An 18,781-nucleotide genomic window follows, 5' to 3' on the forward strand; every position below is an offset into this window, starting at 1 on the left:
TGAGGTAAAAATTCACCTACCAGAACATTCACCCTCTAAAAGTGTACAGTTCAATTGTTTTAGTATTAATATATTCATAGAGTTGTGCAACCATCACCACAATCTATTTTAGAATATCACCCAGAAAGGAAACCCCATGCCTATTAGCAATTACTCCCCATTCTCCTTTTCCCCCAGCCTCTGGCAACCACTAATCCACTTTCTATCTCTGTAGATTTGCCTATTCTAGATATTTCATATAAATATGATCATACAGTATGTGACCCTTTGTGACTGGCTTTTTTCACTTAGCATAATGTTTTCAAGGCTCATCTGTATTGTAATATGTATCGATACTTCATTCCCTTCTATTGCTGAATAGTATTCTGTTGTATGGCTATACCACATTCTATTTACCTACTCGTCAGTTGATAGACATTAGAACTATTTCTACATTTTGGCTATTATGAAAAATCCTGCTATTAAACATAAGTGTACAAGTTTTTATGTGGCATATGTTTTCATTTCGCTTTGGTATATACCTTGGAGTGAAATTGCTAGGTCGTGTGTTTAGCTTTTTGAGGAGCTGCCAAACAGTTTTTCAACGTGACTTCACCATTTTTTATTCCCACCAGCCATGTATGAAGGTTCTAATTTTTCCACTTCCTCACCAACACTTGTTATTGTCTGTCTTTTGATTATAACCATCCTAGTGAGTGTGACTTATATCTCATTATGGTTTTGATTTGCTCTTCCCTAATGACTAATGATGTTGAGCATCTTTTCATGTGCTTATTGGCCATTTATGAATCTTCTTTGGATAAATGTCTATTCAAATTCTTTGCCATTCTTTAAGTGAGGGTCTATTTGTCTTTTATTGTTGGATTGTAAGAGTTCTTAATAATACAAATGCTTTATTGGATATGTGATTTGCAAACAAATTTCCAATTCTGTATGTTGTCTTTTCATTCTCTTGATAGTGTCTTTTAAGCACAAAAGTTTCTAATTCTGATAAAATCCAACTTATATATTTTTCTTTTTGTCACTTGTGCTTTTGGTGTCTAATCCAAGGCCACGAAGATTTTACTCCTATGTTTTCTTCTAAGAGTTTTATAGTTGGCTCTTACATGTAGATCTCTGATCCATTTTGAGTTAATTTTTGTATATGATGTGAGATAGGGATTCAGTTTCATCCTTTTGCATGTGGATACAGTTGTTCCAGCACCATCTGTTGAAAAGACTATTTTTTTTCCTCATTAAATTGTCTTGGCATCCTTGTTGAAAATCAATTGACCATAAATGGAAGGGCTTTTTTCTGTACTTTTAATTCTATTCTATTAATCTAAATGTCTGCCTTTATGCCAGTACCACACTGTCTTGATTACTGCAACTTTGTAGTAAATTTTGAAATTGAGTATGAGTCCCATAAAGAAAATGTTCTTCAGTTACAAAATTGTCTTAGCAACTACTTTCAGTTTTGAGCATTGTGTCAGCTGCTCATAGCTCAACCAAATGAGCTTCCAATGTTCAGTCCACCCAAAGACCCATATTGGGTGGCAAGGTCATCATTACTGACATCACCTATTTCAGCTTTAGGAACCCCTTGGCTCAGTAACCTCAGCCACATTGACTTTAGGTTGGGGTTACAGGACTCACTGCCCCATTGTCATGATAATATCCTTTCCCTCACCCACCTGGGGAGAGTGAACAATAGTCATGGTACAATTTTGGTGGCTTGTTTCAATCCTACCTCTCACTGCTCAGCCTCTAAATATTAATTCAACTTTTGTTCATTAATAAGCAGGACACTGGGGGACCTTTACTCCCCAACCTCACCCACCATTTGGGTGAAAGCGTTCACCACCAGATTCTGGGAAGGCTTCATATGTCCCTAAACCTGGCCTGCAAAGCCCTTGTCCTTCCTCTTCCATAATATCATGCCACTGTCAGCATCCCATCCTCATCACTATAGCTGTCAAGAACTGTGAAGGGCCTGAGATTTTACCCTACTTGCAAACTAGTATGTTTGCCTTTGCTGCTTCATAGATGTAGGCAGAAGACACAAGACTCCTGGGTCAGCAACAAAAGACTATGTACTCATGCACAGCAAGCATCATGAACATTAGCGTATTGGCACTGGTTCTTCTGGCCACCAGGTCCCACAGGGGCAGTGCAGTGGGCCCATGTGTATGCTCCCCATGCAGTGGTTTGAGTTGCAGCTGAGGAATTCAGGACCAAGGACCCAGCGCTTTTTGAGCAAGCAGCAAACATTGTAGCAAGCAGTACACAAACCAATGTTCCTCCCCCCAGAAGCATGCATGGTAGTTATATACTGTGGTCACTGACCCATTTTATTGCCTATGTGAGTAGCTACATAAACTGCTCTTTATCAGAATACAGATAAACCTTGTAGACTGGCACACTCACCAAGAACATGCATGACAATCAGGGCTGGTGGCCACCAGGTTGGTGGCCTCTCCCAAAATTCCACCCCTTGGCCCTATATGTTCTTGGCTGAGCTCAAATTTACATCTAAGTGTGACAGTCTGTCAGTCACTCTGGTTAATCTGACTGACAGAAGTCTGGGACCAAATTTGTTCAATTTTTCTTATACAGTATGATGGTTAATTTTATGTGTCAAGTTGGCTAGGCCATGGTACCCAAATATTTAGTCAAACATTCTAGATATTTGAGTTAAGGTATTTTTTAAGATGAGATTAACATTTAAATCAGTAGACTTCAAGTAAAGCAGATTGTCCTCCATAATGTGGGTGGGCCTCATCCAATCAGTTGAAGGTCTTAATAGAAACAAAACTGACCTCCCCTGAGCAAGAAGGAATTCTGCCAAGGAATTCCGACTCTAATTGCAACATAACTCTTCCCTAGGTCTTCAATCTGCTGGCCTACCCTACAGATTTTAGACTTGCCAGCTTCCACAATCATGTGAGCCAATTACTTAAAATCAATCTCTCAGGTAGGTAGGTAGATAGGTAGATAGATAGATAGATAGATAGATAGATAGATAGATAGATAGATAGATATAGATAGATAGAGAGAGATATACACACATAACATCCTATTGGTTATTGGTTCTGTTTCTCTAGAGAACTCTAATACATATAGCATTTAATTAAAGTTACTATCAGAAGGACCTTTATAAAATACTGACCGTATTGTATTACAATTCACCTGTTCATCTTTCTTTCTTCTTCTTTCCCAGGAGAGGAGAAACATTTGAGTTGAAAGAGATTGTGAAACTTTGGGTACAGAGACTCTATTTTAGTAATCTCTCTGTTCCTCAAATATAGTAGGCACTCAATGAAGGTTTGTTGAATGAGAGGGACTGAGTGTGTGAGTACATGATTGGAGTTCTTCTATTGCCTATGGTTGGCTTCCCTAACATCTCCGTCCAGCAAAAATGTCTAGCTATCTTTCAAGCTTCATATCACTGATCAACTCTTATTCAGAGCTTTTCTTGAATTCTTCTAAGTGAACGTTTTCTCTCCTGCTTCTAAATTTCGTTAACATTTTATCTGTATCCCTTTATGCATTTAGTAGGTATGATGTTGTCTATAAATATTCATAGTCTTTTGCAAACTTGTCATATTTCCCTCCCTAGAGTATAAGTTCCTTGAGAGTAGAGACTTGGTATACTGATTCTTGCATCTCCTCCAGCACCTAGTACACAGTTGGTACCTAATAAACAGTCAAAAATTGTCTGCTGACTTGGGCTGTCTCAAACCAGAGTCGGGAATCAGTGGCACAAATGTGTTAATTATCCACATCTGGTCTTAAAGGTGTTTCTGATTATTAGTTAGCAGTTCAGTTTCCCTTTAGGAAACATGGCCCTTTTGCTAATGATCACTTTAACTACCACACATCTCTGTAATGACTGGTTGCCTTTAAAATGAGCCAGTAACTAGATGTTTATGGAGACCATACATGTGAAAGACCTGTGAAGAGAATACACAAAAGGTTCAGAGACCCAATAGAATGGGTGGTGAATTTTTCTAGAAATCCTTCTTCATATATCTCATTATCATCTTCATCTTCTGAGCTACCATGAAATGAGAGCCTGCTATATGCCAGGAACTAGGTCATTTCATACCATGTTTTTTAATCTTTAAAATAACTGGAATTTTTCTTTAATTGTTACTTCTTAATTTTAGATTTATTTTTTATCAAGGTAACATTGGTTTATAACATTGTGTAAGTTTCATGTGTACCCTATTGTATTTCTACTTCTGTGTACCACACAGTGTACTCACCACCAAAGAACTGGAAATACTATCTTTAATCTACTATTGAGGAAACGGAGGCCTAAGGACTTTAGGTAATTTACCCAGAGATCACTCACAGCCTACCTAATCTTCATATCCTGCTCATATCTAAGCTCTTTGAAGTCCATCTCAGCAATATTTCTCAAAGTCAAGACATCCACTGTCATTACTCCAGTCTCTCTGTCATTGTTTAGTCCCTCTTTAGCTCTTGTCTGGGTCATCACAGGGGGCTTCTCATGGTTCCCCTGCCTGTAGTTTCTTCTACTTCCAATATGTCTTCCACAGTATTAGACAGAGACATAGTCATGTCACTCACCTTCTTCAAAAACCTTTGTTAGATTCCCATTGCTCTTAACTCCTAAGCATGGCATTCAATGATTTTTGTAACCTGGACTTGCCCTCACTTCCTAGTCCTATTTTGAACCAGTTACTCCCAGATTAATATCCGCAATAGGAATCCCTCACTCTGGTTCTCTAGTAGCACTTTAATTATGTTGCACCTGGTTCTCCAATACTGTCTATCATAGTTGTAAATACACAGGTGAGTCTCTCCTTTTAGACAATGAACAAATTTAAGGCAGAGAATATTATGACTTACTGTGCCTAGCCCATAATAGGTGCATAAGGAAAGATTATTAAATTGGCTGAATTAAATTGAAATGAGCTTGAATTTGGGGTGAATAAGCCATTAGAAGCCATACCACATTTTGAGGAACAATTACAGCTGTGGCCTAAAGGGACACTGATTATAAATTCTTAAATCGCTCTCTATACTGTAAGATGCCAACCATTTAGGCAGTTGTGTATCAACTACAATATGGACAGAATGGATCTCAGATACATTTAGGACAACTTTTCTAAGTGTTTTGCTAGCTCTGAAAAGAACCTGGGTGCAGTGGTTCCATACCAACTCAAATAAGACTTGAGAGGGGATTTGAAGGGTGAGAGAGAGGTAGCTTGCCAAATGAAATGTCTTAGAAACACCAATTTAATGACTTACGAATAAATTAATCATAAACACATGGATTAAATATCCACAGAAAAGGCATGTTTTGGCTCTCTGTGGACCACAAATAATTGAAAAATGGTTGGAGATATTTCCTGAGCCCAAAAACGAAGAGAGAGCAGGTCTATACTTCTTTAACTATGAATATTAGTGCAATAGATAAATTATCCAGGGGGTCTGGGGAAGGTAGAAATATGGACAGGAAATAAGAAAATGAGATTCAGCTTGAAAGTATGCTCCAGGTACATCTGGGGCAAAATAATCAGAAACAGAGAGATTTTGTTTGAGGGAGAACCCAATAAAGTTATGGAGACTACAAGACATTCAGGGTAATTTCTAGTTGGCATGGCCATTGTGCTTTTTACCTGGCAGAAGAAAGGTTTTGCTAAAATTGGACTAACTCTTCCAGATAACTTAAGGAAGTAAATGAACAAAGTCAAAACTGTACTCTGAGCATAGAGTCCAGAGACAAGATGGAGTCTGAGATCCAAAGCAAGAGAAAACTGAAGTTCAAGTTCAAATGAGATACCTTTGCTAGGAAAGGACACAATCTTTGTCTGAAGCCATGAACACATTACGGACCATCAACAGGAGACCTTCCTAGAGGTGTTTATCCATCCTTATAATCTGAAAACACTTTTTGAAGAGATCAGACATCTGAGTAGGCCAAACTAAAGTCCAGTCATGATAGGCAAGTTCTGACCTTGGAAACTGGGCCATGCAGTGTTATACAGGTACACCGAAGTGAAGACCAAATGCTCTAATGACAAGGAAATACAAAGATGTTTTCCTCAAGTCTAGAAAAGAGTGTTGAAGAAAATAATCTATTGCTTTCTAGGAGGCAGGATATCTTGATCTTATAAAAATCTCTGGATGCCCAATCAAGTATGAGAAAAATAATAATGATCAATAATAATTATAATCTTTTACATTTGTACAATGTGTTGCCATTTACCTGGTGCTTCTTACTCATTGTCCCATAATCTTCTCAGTAACCACCAGACAATATTACTATTTCATTTTTACAGGTAAGAAACTGAAGCACAGAAATGACAATTTGCTAGCTAGTGGCAGTGTCAGGGACTAAAGACTGGTTCTTCTGAGTCCTAATTCAGTATTCTTTCTGTATCTAGATAATTTTATAGCTTATTGGTATAACTCTATAGAGAAGATTACTATAGCTTGTTGAAAGTTTCTTTACATAGTTCATATCTCTTGTTGATTGAATTGATTGGATGGTCTAAGCATTTTACTATACTAACTCATTTAATATTCACAGCAATACTGTGAGGTAGACCTTATTATTACCCTCATTTTAAAGATAGAGAAACAGGTAAAGAGGGATTAACTTGCCCACTGGTTAGTAAGTGGAGGGGCTGGAATTCAAATCCAGGCAGTCTGGCTCAAGGACTTACTCTTTACTACATTTTGCTGAATTTAGAAGCTACTTTATCATAAATATCATTTTTCCTGGTGAGGGGAAATCCATAACAAAAAGAAGTTGGCATCTTATTCTGGGTGTATCTAATCCTGAAGTACAGATTTCAATTAACTGCATGGTTCTGTACTGCAGAAAAGCTAATGTGACATGCCTATCAGCAGATGACACACTGTGACTCCAACCTAGACATGTAGCTCTAGTCTCAGCCACTATTGTGACTGCTAAATCCTGGGTGGAAAGAGAATTCCAAAGTGTAAGAATAAGGAGTGAGTGTCTGTGCGAACCCATTGAGAGAACAGGCAGAGACAAAGCAATAGCCAAAGGTCCCTGAGACAATAAGTCCCAGAGGATCTGAACTGGTTTGGAAACCACGGTGAGCCACAGCCAACCCCCATCTCTGCGTGAGACCCTCCAACACTAGCAGGTGCTGCTGCTAACATCTGCAGAAGATTTGGACTGCACTCCTCGATTTCAGCAGAAATTGTTCTATATCAATCAGCCAGCAGAATTTATCGAGGACCAGGCAATTCTAAACTGGTCTTGGTGCTCTGGCAGGGTGTCAGGCCTGAGCCTCAGAAGTGAGAGAGCCGAGTTCAGGACATTGGTCCACCAGAGACCTCCTAGCCCCTTGTAATATCAATCTGCAAGAGCTTTCCCAGAGATCTCCCTCTCAACGCTAAGACCCAGCTCCACTCAACGACCAGCAAGCTCCAGTGCTGGACACCCCTGCCAAACAACTAGCAAGACAGGAACACAACCACACCAATCAGCAGAGAGGATGCCTAAAATCATAATAAGTTCATAGACACCACAAAACACACCACCAGACCTCATCCTGCCCACCAGAAAGATAAGATCCAGCCTCATCCATCAGAACACAGGCACCAGTCCCCTCCACCAGGAAGCCTACACAACCCACTGAACCAACTTACCCACTGGGGGCAGACACCAAAAACAAGGGGAACTACGAACCTGCAGCCTCTGAAAAGGAGACCCCAAACACAGTAAGTTAAGCAAAATGAGAAGACAGAGAAATACACAGCAGATGAAGGAGCAAGGTAAAAACCCACCAGACCAAACAGATAAAGAGGAAATAGGCAGTCTACCTGAAAAAGAATTCAGAGTAATGAGAGTAAACATGATCCAAATCTTGGAAATAGAATGGAGAAAATAGAAGAAACGTTTAACATGGACCTAGAGGAAATAGAGAGCAAATGAACAATGATGAACAACACAATAAATGAAATTAAAAACTCTGTGGTAGGAATCAATAGCAGAATAACTGAGGCAGAAGAATGGATAAGTGACGTGGAAGATAAAACAGTGGAAATAACTATGGCAGAGCAGAATAAAGAAAAAAGAATGAAAAGAATTGAGGTCAGTCTCAGAGACCTCTGGGACAACATTAAATGCACCAACATTCGAATTATAGGGGTCCCAGAAGAAGAAGAGAAAAAGAAAGGGACTGAGAAAATATTTGAAGAGATTATAGTTGAAAACTTCCCTACTGTGGGAAAGGAAATATTCAATCAAGTCCAGGAAGCGCAGAGAGTCCCATAGAGGATAAATCCAAGGAGAAACACGCCAAGACACATATTAATCAAACTATCAAAAATTAAATACAAAGAAAAATATTAAAAGCAACAAGGGAAAGGCAACAAATAACATACAAGGGAATCCCCATAAGGTTAGCAGCTGATCGCTCAGCAGAAACTCTGCAAGCCAGAAGGGAGTGGCAGGACATATTTAACGTGATGAAAGGGAAAAACCTACAACCAAGATTACCCAGCAAGGATCTCATTCAGATTCGACAGAGAAATTAAAAACTGTACAGACAAGCAAAAGCTAAGAGAATTCAGCACCACTAAACAAGCTTTACAAAAAATGCTAAAGGAACTTCTCTAGGCAGAAAATACAAGAAAAGGAAAAGACCTACAATAAGAAACCCCAAACAACTGAGAAAATGGTAATAGGAACATACATATCGATAACCACCTTAAATTTAAATGGATTAAATGCTCCAACCAGAAGACATAGACTGGCTGAATGGATACAAAAACAAGACCCATATATATGCTGTCTACAAGAGACCCACTTTACACCTAGGGACACATACAGACTGAAAGTGAGGGGATGGAAAAAGATATTCCATGCAGATGCAAATCAAAAGAAAGCTGGAGTAGCAATTCTCATATCAGACAAAATAGACTTTAAAATAAAGACTATTACAAGAGACAAAGAAGGACACTACATAATGATCAAGGGATCAATCCAAGAAGAAGTTATAACAATTGTAAATATTTATGCATCCAACATAGGAGCACCACAATACATAAGGCAAACACTAACAGCCATAAAAGGGGAAATCGACAGTAACACAATCATAGTAGGGGACTTTAACACCCCACTTTCCCCAATGGACAGATCATCCAAAATGAAAATGAAAAGGAAACACAAGCTTTAAATGACACATTAAACAAGATGGACTTAATTGATATTTATAGGACATTCCATCCAAAAGCAACAGGATACACTTTCTTCTCAAGTGCTCATGGAACATTCTCCAGGATAGATCATGTCTTGGGTCACAAATCAAGCTTCGGTAAATTTAAGAAAATTGAAGTCATATCAAGTATCTTTTCTGACCACAACACTGCAGGATGAGATATCAGTTACAGGAACAAAACTGTAAAAAATACAAACACATGGAGGCTAAACAATACACTACAAAATATCCAAGAGATAACTGAAGAAATCAAAGAGGAAATCAAAAAAATACCTAGAAACAAATGACAATGAAAACACGACGGCCCAAAACCTATGGGATGCAGCAAAAGCAGTTCTAAGAGGGAAGTTTATAGCAATACAATCCTACCTCAAGAAACAAGAAACATCTCAAATAAACAACCTAACCTTACACCAAAAGCAGTTAGAGAAGGAAGAACAAAAACACCCCCAAAGTTAGCAGAAGGAAAGAAATCATAAAGATCAGATCAGAAATAAATGAAAACAAAATGAAGGAAATGATAGCAAAGATCAATAAAAGTAAAAGCTGGTTCTCTGAGAAGATAAAGAAAATTGATAAACCATTAGGCAGACTCATCAGGAATAAAAGGGAGAAGACTCAAATCAACAGAATTAGAAATGAAAACGGAGAAGTAAAAACTGACGCTGCAGAAATACAAAGGATCATGAGAGATTACTACAAGCAACTATATGCCAATAAAATGGACAACCTGGAAGAAATGGACAAATTCTTAGAAAAGCACAACCTTCTGAGACTGAACCAGGAAGAAATAGCAAATATAAACAGACCAGTCACAAGCACTGAAATTGAAACTGTGATTAAAAATCTTCCAACAAACAAAAGCCCAGGACCAGAGGGATTCACAGGTGAATTCTATCAAACATTTAGAGAAGAGCTAACACCTATCCTTCTCAAACTCTTCCAAAATATAGCAGAGGGAGGAACACTCCCAAACTCCTTCTGCGAGGCCACCATCACCCTGATACCAAAACCAAAGATGTCAAAAAAAAAGAAAACTACAGGCAAACATCACTGATGAATATAGATGCAAAAATTCTCAACAAAATACTAGCAAACAGAATCCAGTAGCACATTAAAAGGATCATACACCATGATCAAGTGGGGTTTATCCCAGGAATGCAAGGATTCTTCAATATATGCATATCAATCAATACACCATATTAACAAATTGAAGGAGAAAAACCATATGATCATCTCAATAGATACAGAAAAAGCTTTCAACAAAATTCAACACCCATTTATGATAAAAACCCTCCAGAAAGTAGGCATAGAGGGAACTTACCTCAACATAATAAAGGCCATATATGACAAACCCATAGCCAACATCATTCTCAGTGGTGAAAAACTGCAACAGTTTCCACTAAGATCAGGAACAAGACAAGGTTGCCCACTCTCACCACTATTATTCAACATAGTTTTGGAAGTTTTAGCCAGAGCAATCAGAGAAGAAGAAGAAATAAACGGAATCCAAATCGGAAAAGAAGAAGTAAAACTGTCACTGTTTGCACATGACATGATACTATACATAGAGAATCCTAAAGATGCTACCAGAAAACTACTAGAGCTAATCAATGAATTTGGTAAAGCAGCAGGATACAAAATTAATGCACAGAAATCTCTTGCATTCCTGTACACTAATGATGAAAAATCTGAAAGAGAAATTAAGGAAACATTCCCATTTACCATTGCAACAAAAAGAATAAAATACCCAGGAATAAACCTACCTAAGGAGACAAAAGACCTGTATGCAGAAAACTATAAGACACTGATGAAAGAAATTAAAGATGATACAAACAGATGGAGAGATATACCATGTTCTTGGATTGGAAGAATCAACATTGTGAAATTGACTCTACTACCCAAAGCAATCTACAGTTTCATTGCAATCCCTATCAAACTACCAATGGCATTTTTCACAGAATTAGAACAAAGAATTTCACAATTTGAGTGGAAACACTAAAGACCCCAAATAGCCAAAGCAAACTTGAGAAAGAAACAGAGCTGGAGGAATCAGACTCCCTGACTTCAGACTATACTACAAAGCCACAGTAATCAAGACAGTATGGTACTGGCACAAAAACAGAAATATAAATCAATGGAACAGAATAGAAAGCCCAGAGATAAACCCATGCACATATGGTCACCTTATCTTTGATAAAGGAGGCAAGAATATACGATGGAGAAAAGACAGTCTCTTCAATAAGTGGTGCTGGGAAAACTGGACAGCTACATGTAAAAGAATGAAATTAGAACACTCCCTAACACCATACACTAAAATAAACTCAAAATGGATTAAAGACCTAAACGTAAGGCCGGACACTATAAAACTCTTAGAGGAAAACATAGACAGTACACTCTATGACATAAATCACAGCAAGATACTTTTTGACCCACGTCCTAGAGAAATGGAAATAAAAACAAAAATAAAAAATGGGACCTAATGAAACTTAAAAGCTTTTGCACAGCAAAGGAAACCATAAACAAGACAAAAAGACAACCCTCAGAATGAGAGAAAATATTTGCAAATGAAGCAACAAAGGATTAATCTCCAAAATTTACAAGCAGCTCATGCAGCTCAATATGAAAAAAACAAACAACCCAATCCAAAAATGGGCAGAAGACCTAAAAAGACATTTCTCCAAAGAAGATACACAGATTGCCAACAAACACATGAAAGGATGCTCAACTTCACTAATTATTAGAGAAATGCAAATCAAAACTACAATGAGGTATCACCTCACACTGGTCAGAATGGCCATCATGAAAACGTCTACAAAAAATCAATGCTACAGAGGGTGTGGAGAAAAGGGAACCCTCTTGCACTGTTGGTGCGAATGTAAACTGATACAGCCACTAAGGAGAACAGTATGGAGGTTCCTTAAAAAACTAAAAATAGAACTACCATATGACCCAGCAATCCCACTACTGTGCATATACCCTGAGAAGACCATAATTCAAAAAGAATCATGTACCACAATGTTCACTGAAGCTCTATTTACAATAGACAGGACATGGAAGCAACCTAAGTGTCCATCGACAGATGAATGGATAAAGAAGATGTGGTACCTATATATAATGGAATATTACTGAGCCATAAAAAGAAACAAAAGTGAGTTATTTGTAGTGAGGTGGATGGACCTAGAGTCTGTCATACTAAGTGAAGTAAGTCAGAAAGAGAAAAACAAATACCATATGCTAACACATATATATGGAATCTAAAAAAAAAAAAAAAGCTTCTGAAGAACCTAGGGGCAGGACAGGAATAAAGACGCAGGCATAGAGAATGGACTTGAGGACAAGGGGAGGGGGGAGGGTAAGCTGGGACAAAGTGAGAGAGTGGCATGGACTTATAAATACTACCAAATGTAAAATAGATAGCTAATGGGAAGCAGCCGCATAGCACAGGGAGCTCAGCTTGGTGCTTTGTGACCACCTGCAGGGGTGGGAAAGGGAGTGTGGGAGGGAGAGGCAAGAGGGAGGAGATATGGGGATATATGTATAGTATAGCTGATTCACTTGTTAAAGAGCAGAAAGTAGTACACCATTGTAAAGCAATCATACTCCAATAAAGATGTTAAAAAAAAAAAAGAATAAGGAGTCATATTTAAATTGTACAATATTTAAATGATATGACCCTGGAAGTATAATCAGAGATTCCCATTGGCAGGATGGTTGCTTCTTCCTTCTTAATGGGGAATGGAGAGAATGTAGTTCTCTTTTTTTGATTAGGAGAAAGGGGAATAGGCTTTTGGGATTTGATGTTGGGACATGCAGATACCCCTTGCCTTACTCTCGTATTTTTCTATTCTTGCTCTGTAGAGAAGTGGTGACCAGGGGACTTGGACCCAATAGCTGACCTTCTAATTCAGCTCCTCTTTGTTTAAATCTACCAGCTTAATGGAGACAAGGCAGGGAAAATCGTGAACATCTGGATAGTTGACTCACAGCTGACAGAAGGCCTTTTCCTAACAGGCTGAATAAATTCTGCAGTAATTCCATAAGAGGTTTAAGTCACAGATGAGGATTCAAAGGGAATGAAAAGAACCATTCCAATCAAGGCTGAGGTTAAAAGTGTAGTGTTATCAAACAGTGACATGCAGCAGTGTGGAATGAGTGTGAAGGGAATATAGACGACTTGCAAAGGCTTCTAGGCAGAGACATCTGGATGCTGAAGGGACTCCAAGTCATATAATATGAGTATGGGTTGAAAGTCCTGGAGAAAGAAGGTGAAAGAAGGGCAAACTCACAGGTGATGTGACGGTTGTCTTCCAACATCTGAAAGGCTGTCATGTAAGAGAGTTTAGATTTCTTCTATAAGGCATAGATTTCCTGTAATGCACAGGACTGCACCCCTGGGTGGAAACTAAAAAGAGAAGGATTTCAGCTCCTGCCAGAAGTGATGAGCCAGGATTTGAAGCCCAAGTCTGACCCCAGAGCACTTCATCTTTTTTTTTAATTTAATTTTTATTTTATATTGGAGTATAGTTTATTTACAATGTTGTGTTAGCTTCAGATATACAGGAAAGTGATTTAGTTATACATATACATATATCCATTCTTTTTCAGATTCTTTTCCCATAAAGGTTATTATAGAATACTGAGTAGAGTTCCCTGTACTATACAGTAGGTCCTTGTTGATTATCTATTTTATATACAGTAGTATGTATTTGTTAATCCCAAATTCCTAATTTATCCCTCCCCCCAGCCTTTCCCCTTTGGTAATCATAAGTTTGTTTTTGAAGTCTGTGTTTCTATTTTGTAAATAAGTTCATTTGTATCATTTTTTAAGATTCCACATATAAGTGATATCATATATTTGTCTTTCTCTGACTTACTTCACTTAGTACAATAATCTCTAGGTCCATCCATGTTGCTGCAAATGGCATTATTTCATTCTTTTTTATGGCTGAGTAATGTTCTGTTGTATACATGTACCACTATGTTAACCACTATATTATTTTAACAGCAGGGCTTGAATTTATACTCTACAACTCAGATATTTTTAAAAATCAAACTTTATTTTACTAACTGATCCTTCTGAGCCGCTGCTTGGGAGTAATAGAACAACAACCAAAAATCAACTTGCCAGTTAAAGGTAGCTCAGTCTTTTCTTCCTGGTAATTTTGCAGCCTTTTCAGAGTTTCTATCTCTTACTCCTCCTTCCTTTCTTCCTCCTAGATGCCATCAGAGTACAAAGGGATGCTGGCATTTTGTTCTGGTAATGGGGAGGGGCAGCATGGTTCATGTGCTGTCATCTGGTTACCCAGTCATCCCCCCGATAACATGACGCGCTACCCTGGTATTTACTGAGGTGTAGGGGGTGCTGCCATTGGCTTCATGTTGGCACTTGCCATTGAGCATGGGCATTACCATTGCTCCATGCTAAGTTCCCCATACTTTGGGACTTCCTTGTACTGTCACCAAGATTCTTCCAGACACCAGTCGCCTCAGCAGTTCTCCATGACCTAGCAGAGCACAGGGGAACTTGTGGGTCTCCTGCAGCCAAATGGAAGCCAAGGCAGACAGGAAGCACTGACTCAGCCTCTCTTTTTGCAGAGTCTCACTAAGCCACTGTTTCTGTGCCACTGTAGCTGCCCATGTTGGTATGTGAAGCCTCCCTCCAGAGTTCCATATGAAAAGCGGAACGCACTACCGTCTTCTTTCAGTTTCTCTTTCCTGGCCTGAGAACTAGGGGACGAACACAGGGTCTCTTTTCTGTGATCTAGGCAACTTCCTAACCCTGGTCTCTTTACCTCCAAAATTTCCATATGTCATATTCTCAATCCTCTCTACAGTAAGAGCTCCGGTGAAACTTTTATGTTCAGACCTCTGACCTTTGCTATGTCAAGACTAGCTTTAAGAACTTAGGTGGGGGGGAAGAAATTAACAAAATCTGTTTTCCAAGACTTTGCCTCATGAAGCTTTCTTACGCTAATTTGAAACTCAAAGCTGAGCACTGACCCTGTTGTTTTAAGTGGTTTCTGACTTTCTAAAGAAACTTGAATATCCTTGATTCAATATATAAAGAGCTGAATCAATATATAAAGATTTATAGGGAATGAAAGCTAAAATTGGTTATAAAGAATGAAAACTAAATTGGTTATTTTATGTATCCTCTGTTTCAAGAAATATTTTATAATAAAAAATTTAAATACATTGGTTTAATCTTAAAATATCATTCTCATTATACTTTACTGCCTTCTATAGTAAAGAAAATCAACCCAACAACCTGTTAGCATAAGTCTTTTTTCAAAAATGCCAGGCCAGAAAATGTTCCACAGGAGCTAACTTAGGGAAGAAGGGCAGAAGTTTTCCACAGGGCTTTAGCAAGAGGGGCTAGCCGAAGTTCAGCTAATTTCAGGAATAGTTGGATCAAGAGAGTTCTCAGAAGAGGGAGGAATTGCACTTGTGAGTTAGCAGCCATTGCTTGGGCAATTTGAATTTATTAAGAGTAGAGAGGAACAGCTGTGGGAGACAAGGACACACTAGGGTCATAGTGGAAAATTCTCTGGACTTAAGTGTCTCTTAATTTGCAAAATGGAAAAATATACCAGTTGCTCTTTTCAGCATGTAAAAGGCTGTTTGCTGAGCAACTGTTCTAATGATGTGACCATAACCCACCCTGAGTACTCTGTCTTTCAGTAACCAAATTTGCAAAATTTCTCCAGATAATGCTATGGTTCAAAAGCTTTGAACACAGTAGGCTTTCAATCAATGTCTGCTTTGCTGGGCTGAAAAGAGGCCCTGCATTTCAAGAACTCACCAAACAACAAGTGAGACAGATGTAAACAAATTATTCTATCAAAATGAAAGAATATTCAGAGTATTGTGATTTCAAGGAAGAAAGTGGCATTTTTGCCAAGCGAATGACATTTGATTTACACCTTGAAGGATGGTAGTGATAATGATGATAAAGATAATAATATTAATGTAAACTACTGTTCATTTAGACCAATCATGTGCTAGTCACTCTATATATACGTTATCTCAAATCTTCAAAATATTCCACTCTCTTCATTCATTTTGGCTGCTATAACAAAAATCCCATAAATTGGCTAGCTTACAAACAACATAAATTAATTTTTCACAGTTCTGGAGGGTCAGAAGTCCAAGATCAAGGTACCAGCAGATTCCACATCTGATGAGGCCTGCTTTCTGGTTCATAGACGGCTGCCTTTTCTCTGTGTCATCCCATAGAGGAAGGGGCGAGGGATGTCTCTGGGGTCTCTTTTATAAGGACCCTGATTCATTCATGAGGGTGGAACCTCCCAAAGGCCCCACCTCCAAATACCATCACGTTTTGGAATTAGGATTTCAACACATGAATTTTGCTGGGGGGGACACATTCAGTTTGTAGCACCCACTGAGATAGATCTTATATGCAGTACTTAATAAGAAGTAGAAAGTAAGCTCACAGAGGTTTAGTGACTTGTCTAAAGCCAAATTTACTAATGGCAGAGCTCAGACTCAAACCCAGAACAATCTACCCCTAAAGCCAACCATTGTTCTCAATGCACCAATGTTCCCAAAGTGGGGAACAAGCATCAGTGGTGATGAGGGAGATAAATCTAGGTGTGCTGTAAAACAAGGAGAAACAAGGCATAGGAGAAACAACGCATAGTATTACAAAACATTGAATCCCATAGTGGGGGAATTATTCCCATTTCATTGTTCTGTTAAAGTCTGGGAGGAAGTTTCAATTTGATGGAATATGTCCTTACAGCTCTTTAATCTTTTTTTTTTTTAACATCTTTATTGGAGTATAATTGCTTTACAATGGTGTGCTACTTTTTGCTCTAAAACAAAGTGAATCAGCTATACCTATACATATATCCCCATATCTCCTCCCTCTTCCGTCGCCCTTCCACCCTACCTTTCCCACCCCTCTAGGTGGTCACAAAGCACCAAGCTGATCTCCCTGTGCTATGCGGCTGCTTCCCATTAGCTATCTATTTTACATTTGGTAGTATTTATAAGTCCATGCCACTCTCTAACTTCATCCCAGCTTACCCTTCCCCCTCCCCTTGTCCTTAAGTCCATTCTCTATGTCTGCGTCTTTATTCCTGTCCTGCCTCTAGGTTCTTCAGAACCTTTTTTTTTTTTTTTTAGATTCCATATATATGTGTTAGCATACGGTATTTGTTTTTCTCTTTCTGACTTACTTCACTCTGTATGACAGACTCTAGGTTCATCCACCTCATTACAAATAACTCAGTTTTGTTTCTTTTTATGGTTGAGTAATATTCCATTGTGTATATGTACCACATCTTCTTTATCCATTCATCTGTCGATGCACACTTAGGTTACTTCCATGTCCTGGCTATTGTAAATAGAGCTGCAATGAACATTGTGCTACATAACTCTTTTTGAATTATGGTTTTCTCAGGGTATATGCCCAGTAGTGGGATTGCTGGGTCATATGGTAGTTCTATTTTTAGTTTTTTAAGGAACCTCCATACTGTTCTCCTTAGTGCCTGTATCAGTTTACATTCCCACCAATTATGCAAGAGGGTTCCCTTTTCTCCACACCCTCTGTAGCATTGATTGTTTGGAGACTTTTTGATGATGGCCATTCTGACCAGTGTGAGGTGATACCTCATTGTAGTTTTGATTTTGATTTGCAATCCTCTGATAATTAGTGAAGTTGAGCATCCTTTCATGTGTTTGTTGGCAATCTGTGTATCTTCTTTGGAGAAATGTCTTTTTAGGTCTTCTGCCTATTTTTGGATTGGGTTGTTTTTTTGATATTGAGCTGCATGAGCTGCTTGTAAATTTTGGAGATTAATCCTTGTCAGTTGCTTCATTTGCAAATATTTTCTCCCATTCTGAGGGTTGTCTTTTTGTCTTGTTTATGGTTTCCTTTGCTGTGCAAAAGCTTTTAAGTTTCATTAGGTCCCATTTTTTATTTTTATTTTTATTTCCATTTCTCTAGGACATGGGTCAAAAAGTATCTTGCTGTGATTTATGTCATAGAGTGTACTGTCTATGTTTTCCTCTAAGAGTTTTATAGTGTCTGGCCTTACGTTTAGGTCTTTAATCCATTCTGAGTTTATTTTAGTGTATGGTGTTAGGGAGTGTTCTAATTTCATTCTTTTACGTGTAGCTGTCCAGTTTTCCCAGCACCACTTATTGAAGAAACCGTCTTTTCTCCATTGTATATTCTTGCCTCCTTTATCAAAGATAAGGTGACCAAATGTGTGTGGGTTTATCTCTGGGCTTTCTATTCTGTTCCATTGATCTATATTTCTGTTTTTTTTGCCAGTACCATACTGTCTTGATTACTGTAGCTTTGTAGTATAGTCTGAAGTCAGGGAGCCTGATTCCTCCAGCTCTGTTTTTCTTTCTCAAGATTGCTTTGGCTATTTGGGGTCTTTTGTGTTTCCATACAAATTGTGAAATTTTTTGTTCTAGTTCTGTGAAAAATGCCATTGGTAATTTGATAGGGATTGCATTGAATCTGTAGATTTCTTTGGGTAGTATAATCATTTTCACAATATTGATTCTTCCAATCCAAGAACATGGTATAT

At 38.3% G+C, this 18,781-nt stretch overlaps 1 protein-coding gene across 3 annotated transcripts in view; it reads left to right on the forward strand.

The window, feature by feature from the left end:
• HPSE2 (heparanase 2 (inactive)) overlaps positions 1-18,781 on the forward strand; it is a 617,346-nt gene that overhangs the window by 483,886 nt on the left and 114,679 nt on the right. The gene's annotated exons all lie outside the window — the stretch shown is intronic.

The sequence above is a fragment of the Balaenoptera acutorostrata genome, chromosome 16, assembly GCF_949987535.1.
Source record: "Balaenoptera acutorostrata chromosome 16, mBalAcu1.1, whole genome shotgun sequence".
Lineage (NCBI taxonomy): Eukaryota > Metazoa > Chordata > Mammalia > Artiodactyla > Balaenopteridae > Balaenoptera > Balaenoptera acutorostrata.